This window comes from Macaca fascicularis, chromosome 18, assembly GCF_037993035.2.
Source record: "Macaca fascicularis isolate 582-1 chromosome 18, T2T-MFA8v1.1".
In the NCBI taxonomy this organism is placed as follows: domain Eukaryota; kingdom Metazoa; phylum Chordata; class Mammalia; order Primates; family Cercopithecidae; genus Macaca; species Macaca fascicularis.
Window position 1 is genome coordinate 64791981 of NC_088392.1, and position 10883 is coordinate 64802863.

Genomic DNA, 10883 nt, shown 5'->3' on the forward strand with positions numbered 1-10883 from the left:
CGTTCTGCTTCCCATCTCCTCCCTCCAGTCTACAAATTCATTAAGTACATATTCAACCTTCCAGATTATTGCAGGCAATAGCTTACCAGTGTTTGCCATGGTGCTAACATGGACATGCTCATGTCATACCATATGGTCTCAGTTTTTCAGTCTCCTGCAACACGTGTTTGCATGGCTGTTTTTGTTTTGGTTTGTTTTTGGCCACTTTGTTTTTTTCTAGCTCCCTATGGTAGCTTTTACACCAGTTACTATCTGGCTCCCAAACCACTGCCACCTATTTTAGGTTTTCATTATGGAAGTAACCTATTATGCATCCCTGTATTCATCATTTATCTATCATAATGTTCCATAACAAACCATCTCAAAATTCAGTGGCTTTTAAAAACAGTCATGTTGCTTATGCATCTGTGGGTTGCCTAGGGGCTGGCTGATCCAGGCTGGGCAAAGTTGGGCTCCACTCCAAGCTACAGGTTGGGTCCAGATTTGGTCTGTGAATCTCATTAGACTACTAGGTTTGCTGCATCATGTACTTCTTATGGCAATGGTAGAAACCTAGTCACATTTGATGCCTCTCATGAATCCTGTTTCTTTATACCCTATTGGTGAAAGCAAGGTAGACCTAGTGTTAGCTTTTTATGACTGTCATAACAAATGACCACAAACTTAGTGACTTAAAACACAAATTTATTATCTCACACAGTTCTGCAAATGAGAAGTCCACCATGGGTCTCATGGGCTTAGCTCAAGGGGTTAGCAGGACTGTGCTTCTCACTGGAGGATCTGGGAATGTATCCACTTCTAAATTCATTCAGATTGTTGGCCAAATTCAGTTCCTTTGGTTGCAGAACTGAAGTCCCCGTTTCCTGGCTGGCTTTCCAGCAAGGACTCATCTTTGCTTCTAGTGGCTTCCAACATTCCTTCCCATGCCTTCCTCCCCACCTGCAAAGCCAGCAAGGACACGTCAAGTCCTTCTCGTGCTTCAGATCTCTCTGACTTCCCCTTGTACTGCATCTCTTCCACCTTCCTCTTCTGCCACATCTCTCTGACTGACTCCAGCCAGAGCGATTTCCCCATTTTTAAGGGCTCTTGTGATTAATTGGGCCTACCTGGATAATTTGGGCTACTTTCCTTGATTTAAGATCTGCAGCTTTAATTTCATTTGCAAAGTCTCTCTCTTATACACTTATATTCATGTTAATTGAATAGCCAGTGGACAGAAACATTGAGTTTGGTCCACTGCAGACCCTAAGTCAAGGGGTGTAGACATGCCCTCTAGTCCACCATGAGGCTAAAGCATGTCACATGGCAAGCCAACATCAATGGGGGTGAGAGGAGTATAATCTTATTAGAGACAAGGGAGAAAGAGAGTGAATATATTTGAAAAATCAAAACCGGCTGGGCACGGTGGCTCACGCCTGTAATCCCAGCACTTTGGGAGGCCAAGGCGGGAGGATCACGAAGTCAGGAGATCAAGACCATCCTGGCTAACACGGTGAAACTCCGTCTCTACTAAAAATACAAAAAAATTAGCCGAGCGTGGTCGTGGGCGCCTGTAGTCCCAGCTACTCGGGAGGCTGAGGCAGGAGAATGGCGTGAACCCGGGAGGCAGAGCTTGCAGTGAGCCGAGATTGCGCCACTGCACTCCAGCCTGGGCAACCGAGCAAGACTCCGTCTCAAAAAAAAAAAAAAAAGAAAAATCAAAACCAAGGATTGGCATACTTTTTCTGTAAATGGCCAGATAGTAAATAGTTTAGGCCTTATGAAATATATGACTGCTGTCCCAACTATTTAATGCTGCCATTATAACTCAAAAGCAGCCATAGACCATACACAAATGAATGGTCATGGCTGTGTTACATTGCAATGAAACTTTATTTGCCCACAGGCTGTAGTATACTGACTCTGATCTAAACCACCCCAGTTCCCCATCTAGCTCCTTCACATATAGAAGGGGCTTTGGCAATAGAGTATGTCTTTTAATATCAGGTGAGCCCCAAAGATAACAAAACAACAGAAATACTAGATTCTTTAGTAATTTTACCATTGATAACTATTTATCTAAAAGTTTCCTTCAAGTTGGTATGTTCCACCGTTGAAGGTGAGGTTCACAAGCTGAAATATTTCACCTTATTATCTGTTGATAGGTCACACAGTGCAAGATTGCACCATGCTTTTGTGGGCAAATAACACACTGCCCAGGAAAGTCTCTGGATGTCTGTTGTGTTTCATGCCTGCCTTGGTGGCTGAAGCAGGAATAGCCTAAGCTGCCTAAGTCACTTGTGGACATGAAGCAGTGGCCTCCCTATGTAAAGACTGCCCCCGTATTAGTCCATTTTCATACTGCTATGAAGAAATACCCAAGTCTGGGTAATTTTTAAAGAAAAATAGGTTTAATGGACTCACAGTTCCATGTGGCTGGGGAGGCCTCACAATTGTGTCAGAAGGCAAAGGAAGAGCAAGGGCACATCTGACATGGCAGCAGGCAAGAGAGCATGTGCAGAAGAACTGTGCTTTATAAAACCATTAGATCCTGTGAGACTTATTCACTATCATGAGAACAGCATGGGAAAAACCCATCCCCATGGTTCAGTTACCTTTCATGGGGTCCCTCCCACAACACATGGGGATTATGGGAGCTTACAGTTCAAGATGAGATTTGGGTAGGGACACAGCCAAACCATATCACCCCCCACTCCTATGGGTGCAGCAGAAGCATGTGCTCTTATTAAGAATTTCTAGCACAGTCCCCATGGGAATGGGAAGGAGTGCCAGAAATCCAGAAATGCTTGTCTTGTAGAAAGACACTTGTCTGAAACCTTAAGAGTCCTCCAGGATTTAGTTCACTTCAGCCTGATAAACACTGAACATCTACTGTGTGTCCAGCATGGGGCTAATAAAATAAAAATGACCACCAGGTCCTTCATGTGGCCCACTGACTGTAATGGCAGCCCATTATTGGGGCCCATCAGAGGTGCTCAGGCAGCCTCTTTGCATTAATCTTACTAATTGTTTGACTTTCCTGAGCATTTATTTATGGAATATTAAGCATTTCTTTTGTAGCAGCTGATTAAAAGATTGCTATTACTGAAGAAAAAAAATGAATGAAAGCAAAAGCTGCTAGTAGCTTTTATCCATCATCAAGGAATTAACCAATTGGCAACAAGTGGGACAGCTCAATTTCTTTAGATATCTGAGGCCTACATAGCTTAATTGGGGAAGTATGTTAAAAGGAATGGAGTGACATTCATTATGGATTAAGTTAATACATTTCAGACCCATCACATGGCTTAATTTAACAAATTCCACATCTTACTGTTTGGCAGGAAATGGCATCTTATGAACATCATTACCAGTCATTCTGACTTGAGTCAGTGGAAAAGGCTGACTCCATCTGAAAACCGTTAATCTTAATAATACTGTGCCTTGTCTTGGCAGAAGTCTCCATATGCTTGGGAAGCCTAGGACTTGCTCCATACTCTATCTTAGCCTCCCCGAGGCCTTCCCTCTCCTCCATAACAGTCAAAGTGAGAAAGGAAGGAGCAGAATCTCCACCTTCCAGTTAAACTCATCTGGACTGGAGCAGTGTTATTCAGTGTTGGGAAAACCAGATACCTCCTGCTATGATTACCATTCGATTTTAAATATAAATAACTAAATTATGATATGTACATGTTTCTATGTCATTAGATCAGTTATAGTATCTTTTCATGTAAAAAGGGAAAATGAGAAATTTGGTGAAAAATAGCACAAATCCCTGTTTTTTTTATTATTGACCATCTACCATGAACCATAGAATCTACATGATTATCTCATTTACTCTTCAAAATAACTGTGCAAAATTGATATTGCTACCCTGAATTTGCTTATGAGGAAATTGTGTCAATAAAGTTACATAATTTGCCCTGATGGAAGCAGGTTTCTAAACAAATCATATTGACTCCAGGCCTTCCGATTTACACCTTCCACTCCACCACTTTGCCTTTGGAGAATTGGGGCTTTACTCACAATGTTTGAAGCAATCTATTTCCTTTCCTGAGTCCAACCAAAAGGTTACATTTCCAACTTACATAGGTAGTACTTGGTTAAGTCATCTCTTAAGTACTTGGTTATTATTGAGAAGGAATTCTCCCAAATTTCCTCCTTCCCTCTGTGGGAAAATATGCATGAGGAATTCTGCAAGATTTCTCTTTCTATGTGTTACAATTGCAAATAGAGGCAGGCTGCAACTTTTTCCTATAGGCCATGAGACATGGAGCTTTCTAAGCTTAGCTAGGGGCAACGCTCACAAAAATATAAAGGAGGTAGAGTTAGTCTATGTTTCAGCATCTCCTACTCTTCCTTAATTACCCATATCCAACAATGCTACATGAAAAACACCACGAAATCTTAGTGGCAGCAATGGGAAACATTTATTTCTTATTCACTTATCTGCAGCCATCTTGGGTTGCTGCACTCTAGGCAGAGGGTCTAGGTTTTAGGCGCTACTGAAGTGAGAGCCTAAGCTCACTGAGCTCACTGAGCTCTAGGCCCTGCTGTGGATCAGTGGATTGGCTAGATTTTGCTAATCTCAGCTTGTCTTGGGTAGGTTTCAGGTCTGCCCTATTTATACTAATACAGAGGCACTAAGTCACAAGAGAGGTGAGAAAAAGGAGGCAATGCTTTTAAGGGTCAGAACAGATGCACTATCACCTCTTCCCGTATCTGTGGCCAGATCAAGTCATATGGCCAAGCCCATCTTCTATGGAGGTGAGAAGAGGGAGTAAATACCTTCCTAAAACTGATCTAGCCTACAATATTCTTTGCTTAACAAAGAGTTTATTAAAACAATTTATACTAAAGTAGAAATAACTGATAAAGTTCGGTGTTTCATTCCTTTTAGTATCATTTGTACTGCAACGGGGCAGTGAACTTTCACTTAAACAAGAAGTAGGGTGCTAACTGCATAATTTTAGATGTTAATGAAGCTAGTGAGTGGAATTTAGGGAGAAGGAATATATTAATTAGAATTCATTGAACTGCAAATAAAAGAATACCCTTCCAAAAGTGGCTTAAACCAGGGATTGGAAAACTAAGGTCCATGGCCAGTACCTGTTTTTGTAAACTAAGTTTTATTGAAATAGAAAGAGCCACACCCATACATGTATATAGTGTCTATGATTGATTTTGCATAAAATGTGGCAGACTTGAGCAATTACTATGAGGACCCTGTAGTGAAAAGACCTAAAATATTTACTATCTGGCCTATTAAGAAAATGCTTACTAACCCATAGTTTAAACTATACCAAGAAGTCCAAAGGCAAGCACTCTCAGGACTGCCTCTTGGTTTTGCAACTCCACAATGCCATCAAGGATCTAGGCTTTTTCTATCATTGTACTTACTCATCCTTTTTGTGTTGATTTTTCATCCTTATGCTTGTAGCCTCATGGTTGCAATATGGATGCCATAGCTCCAGAGATCACATTTTGTGTTTAAGAAGGAGAAAGAGGTGGTGCCAAATAATTCGTCTCTTGTACCTATCCTTTTAACAAGAAAGCAAAAGTTTTTCCAGGAGTCCCCCCCAGGAGACTTTCTCTTAAACTTCATTAAATAGTATCATAAGGCCATTAGTCACAGGGGAATCTGGAAAAGTGATTATATCACAAGGGAAAAAGCAGTTTCCATGTTTAGCCTAAGCCAAACATGATCCAATGTCTTGGGCCAAACATATCACTGACCTAAGAAGGAAAATTACAGTTCTATGGGCAATGAAGAAGGGGATAATGGAGCTCTGCCACAGGAATGCTGGGAATAACTTATAAAATATAGTTTACTAGCAACCAGAGGCAAGTCTCCATCCCAACCCCTCTGAACACCAGCCTAAATTATGTGCATGTAATAAATGCCTTGGTAAATACAATGAGGACCTTATCGACCCCAGTGGACCACCTGCCAAAATCGTCCTTGTTATCTTGGAGTAGCTTTGAGGTTCAGCACCTACCAGTGAGCATGTTCCCTATATGAGACACTAGTCCAGCTTCAGAACTTAGGGCCTTTCCTAGAAAAACTGGCCTGGGGATGGCCATTTTACCATGGCCATAAATGCAGTTACATGAAATACAGCCCCTTACAAGAGTTTTCTAAGATATCCAACTCACTTGCAGACAATGTCCAAACCTTACTTATATCTCCATATACAATGGCTAGCTTTTATGCATTGCTTTGACATTTATAGAACTTCAATTGTGATCCAGGTACTGCTCTAGGACTTGGAAGTAGAAAGATGCCAAATTCATAGATCAAGGCCTGTTAGGAGATCACCATTTAGTTGATGAAGCAAACATGTAAAAGAGCAATAATAATGTTTTTAAAAGCTAGCATTTATTGATCACTGGTTACCTGCTGGACATTCTTCTAAGTGCTTTGGGTTTGATTTTTTTTAAATGCATTAACTCATTGAATCATCAGAACAAAGTATGGGGTAGGTAGTACTACCTTTTTTTTTTTTTTTTTTTTTTTTTTTTTTGAGACAAGGTCTCGCCCTGTCACCCAGGCTGGAGTGCAATGGCCCAATCATAGCTCACTGCAGCCTCGACATCGTGGGCTCAAGTGCTCCTCCTACCTCAGACTCTTGAATAGGGACCACAGACACACATTACCATGCCCAGATAATTATTTCATTTTTTGTAGAGATGAAGCCTCACTGTTTTGTCCAGGATGGTCTTGAACTCCTGGCTTCAAGCAGTCCTCTCACCTTGGCCTCCCGAAGTGCTGGGATTACAGGCATGAGCCACCATGCTGGTCCCAATACTACCATTATCCTTTTCTTTTGTAAAAGATGAGAAACTGAAGCAGAGAAAGATAAAGTCATTTGCCCCAGATCACACAGCCAATAAGGCGTAGAGCCAGGATTTGAACTCAGTGAGTCTGGATCAAAGCCTATGTGCTTAATTGCTCTGATGAATTTCCATCAAAATATGATAAGTGCTAATGAAACCACCATGCAAAATTATGACGGTAAAAGAAACCTGACACTGTTGACTCCATCTTGCTTCTAGCCTCCCAGGGGTCTTTGGTAATTCCTGGGTGTAGGCCAAGCAAACTTTGAGAGGAATTTAGTTTATAGTCTCAAAACTAAACTGCCTTTGTAAAACTAATAAAAGGCCACAAAGTTAGGATTGTGAGAGGGGCCCAAATTCTGCTAAAATGTAGGCATAGTTAAATGATAACCAGCTGTTGTTTTGGAGGTCACAAGATTTGTGACTTCCCCAGTTACCCCTGTAGTGATGTTATCATTACAATTGTAGAACCTAAGATTGGCCTTTTAAGATGTCTTTTCAGACTTCTGCATTGCTAACAACCAACTGACTCCACCCAGACCTGTGACTCGTGACTCAGCTGGTCCTTCAGCCCCACCCAGAGGCAGGCATAGTGCAGGAGAACCGTTTTCCACACCCCTATGATTTCATCCCCAACCAACCAGCAGCACCCATTTCCTAAACCTCTGCCCACCAAACTATCCTTAAAAACCCTAACCTTTGGGCCTATAGGGAGATGATTTGAGTAATGACTCCATCTTCTGTGTGGCCAGCCTTGAGTTAATTAAACTCTTTCTTTACTGCAATACTGTGGTCTCAGTGAATTGATTTTGTCTGTGCAAAAGGCAGGAAGAATCCGTTCTAAGAAACCTTCAAAATCTGGTGCCTTTGGGTACAGAGAAGTGAAAGCACTTAAGTCTGTCTACAGAGAGTTTTCCTGAAGAAAACACCCCATGGACGTTCTGAAGGACGGAGTTTGCATATAAAGATTAGTGAGAGGACTGGATTTCAGAGAGAACTTCATGGGCATGCATGGAAGAAGGAGAAAGCAGAATTCAGAGTTCAATATGCAGGAGTTGCAGGTAACTGAACTACTTTTACTTGGCAACATGAACTGGTTTGAGATGCACACCCTTTCGTGTGCCCTTCCAACCATTTGTTAGAAGAAAAGCTCAAATGCTGGAAAGCTGGAGGAAGAAGGAATTCCAAACATATAGATAATATTCATGCAGAACAGTCCACCCAAAAATGAAGAATTGAATATTTGTGGGAAATATTTTTTTGCTTCTGTGGAACAGTGCCCAAATGCAGCTTGTCTTATTATGGCTGGATGAGTCTTAGCCAAGGATGGGTCTTTGCCAACCATTTAGGACTAATCAAATGCAAATTTATCTGCGATTGAGCAAAACAGAATAAATAAAATAACCAAAGTATTAGAAGGTACTTTCAAGAGACTGAATCATTAAAGAACAGTGCTGAGTTGACTAAAAAGTAGACGAAATCATCCAAATTCAGTTTTCACTTAGATAGATGGAAACTGACTAAATAATTTAGCTTACTTGGAGATGACTTCATTCATTTGTTCATTCATTTAAGAAATAGATACATAAGTGTATATTATATATTTTACAATATATAATATATAATTATATATTACAATATATAATATATATTATATATATATTATCTATTGAGCACTTCTTATTTAGCCTCCCTTCCAGGCTCTGGGGGCACAATGGTAAACAACTAGGCCAAGTTTGCCCTCATGGAGCTTATATCTAGTAGAGGAACTTACTGAATAAGGAAATGCTCAGTGGGTACCTATTAGTAAATGGACTGGATTCCACATGCAGGCTTGTAAAGCATACATCTCTCAGGAGATAGCCTCTCGAGCTGTTGGAGGAGAGAATATTTGTATGAGAGCATTGCATGTGCTCTGAGCATTTGTGTGGGTGGCAGTGGTGAGCATACAGCAATAAGAAAGATCATATTCAGTCTCTGCTTCTCTCTCAGTGGCATACATGGGATCTATTAGGTTGGTACAAAAGTAATGGCAGAAACCACCATTACTTTTGCACCAACCTATAGACTACTAAGAAATGGGTTTGTAGAGCCATTAAGGTAGCTTTGTCAGTCGGCAAAACAGTTCTGGAGTGTGAGGGGCCCAAAGCACCTTTGCATAAGATTCTTCTCCAAATTCTAGACCTATTAAGAGATGGACACCGCTGGGTCTGGTGGCTTATGCCTCTAACCCCAACACTTTGGGAGGCCAAGGGAGGCAAATTTATTGAGCTCAGGAGTTCGAGAGCAGCCTGCAACATGGTGAAATCCCATCTCTAAAAAAAAAATTAGCCAGGTGTAGAGTCACACACCTGTAGTCCCATTTACTTGGGTGGTTGAGGTGGGAGAATTGCTTGAGCCTGGGAGTTTGAGGCTGCAGTGAGCCAAGATCGTGCCACTGCACTTGAGCCTGGTCGACAGAGCGAGACCTTGTCTCAAAAAAAAAAAAAAAAAAAAAAAGAGAGAGAGATGGACCAGAAATTAGGCAGATGGAGGGCCACATATGAGTGTTGTCTCTGATAAGGTGATTTTAAAGATTACAGAGTGCTTAGATGTGTGGCCACAATTGGGCTGCCTCATAGTTTCCTCTCTGAACTGAACTTACCCACCTAGCTGTAGACTATTCCCTCGTCACCACCAACAGGGGTAGCACCCACATAGTGAGCATGGTGCAAGAAGAAACAAAGAATCTCTATATCCTGAGGACAGGCCACTTTGAAAAAAAGAGGAGAGCCAGAAAGAACTGAAATGTGAATACCTAACCCCTTCTTCCGTCTTTAACCTTTGGTAGGCAGATTACATATGTAACAGGAACTCAGGAAAAATAGTCTAACCAAAAGGTAGTATTGTTCTCACTGACACATGTTCCAGATGTAGACAGTCCAGAGTTAGCACTGCAGTGCCATCAGACCACAAGGGGTCCTAGTTCCCTTCCTCTTTCTGCTCCATCCTCCTTAATCTGTGTTCCTGTTTTCATGGACACAAAATGGCTGCTCCCCCTCCAGTCATCACATCTAGTTCCAGGCAGGAAGAAGGGGAAGAACCAAAGGCAAAAGCTGAAAAGGGACTCGTCAGTTGAGTTGGCCTCCTTTAGCAAACTTTACCCCAAGCCCTATCCGGATGACCATTTACATCTCAGTAGCCAGAACCAGAGCAAATCTACCCCAGCTACAAGGAAGCCTAGGGAGGAGAAAATACTTTATTGGTAACATTGGCACGCTCAACAGAATCAGGGCTCTCCTACTAAGGAGGAAGAGAATGTATATTATACAAAAGGAGAATGTAACTGCATCTAGATGCCTTAGGGAGAATCCCTGAGAAGGCAGAACCTATTTTGCCAAATTTCTCTTTAAAGAATGTACATTTCTTCCAATGGATGGAAAAGTCAGAAATATGAGATAAGCTTTACCCCAACAGATTGTCCCGCAACAGAAATGTGGGATAAGCTGCCCCGTGACAGTGCTGTCCCTCTCTGGCACCCTATCATTTTGTGCTCCACTCACTCCTGACCCACATCCTTTCCTTTCACATCCACTGCCCCTGCCCCATTAGGTGGCTGTGTCTTGCTCCTTCTTCTGTGGCTCCCTTCCAGACAGCGCCTCAACCCTGGGGACCTTCCCCACTCTCACTTCTCCCATTACACTTTCACTTCATTGCACCTGACCACATCAAGGCTTATTCTCCTTAGCGGGAGCTGGCTGGAGAATCGGATTAATGAACCTCATGAAAGGAGTCATGGCTGTGATTCCATTAGTGGAATGCCCCTTTCAGATAACATGTTTTGACACAGGATACCCTGGGTCAAAGAATTATGTAACAGTGGAGTTTCAGGCAAGGACTAAGGAATTAGCAGGGTTCCCTCAAAACATTCCACTTCTGAGACTCCTGATGGTCTCCTGAAAGCGTTTTGACAGCTCAGCCTTTGGAAAATGAGACCATAGAGCCAGACTTTCTGGAAAAGACTTGGTTACTGATTGGGAGCTGCATTGCAAGATGATAGGAGAGTCATGCTCGCCAGCCAGAAGCCC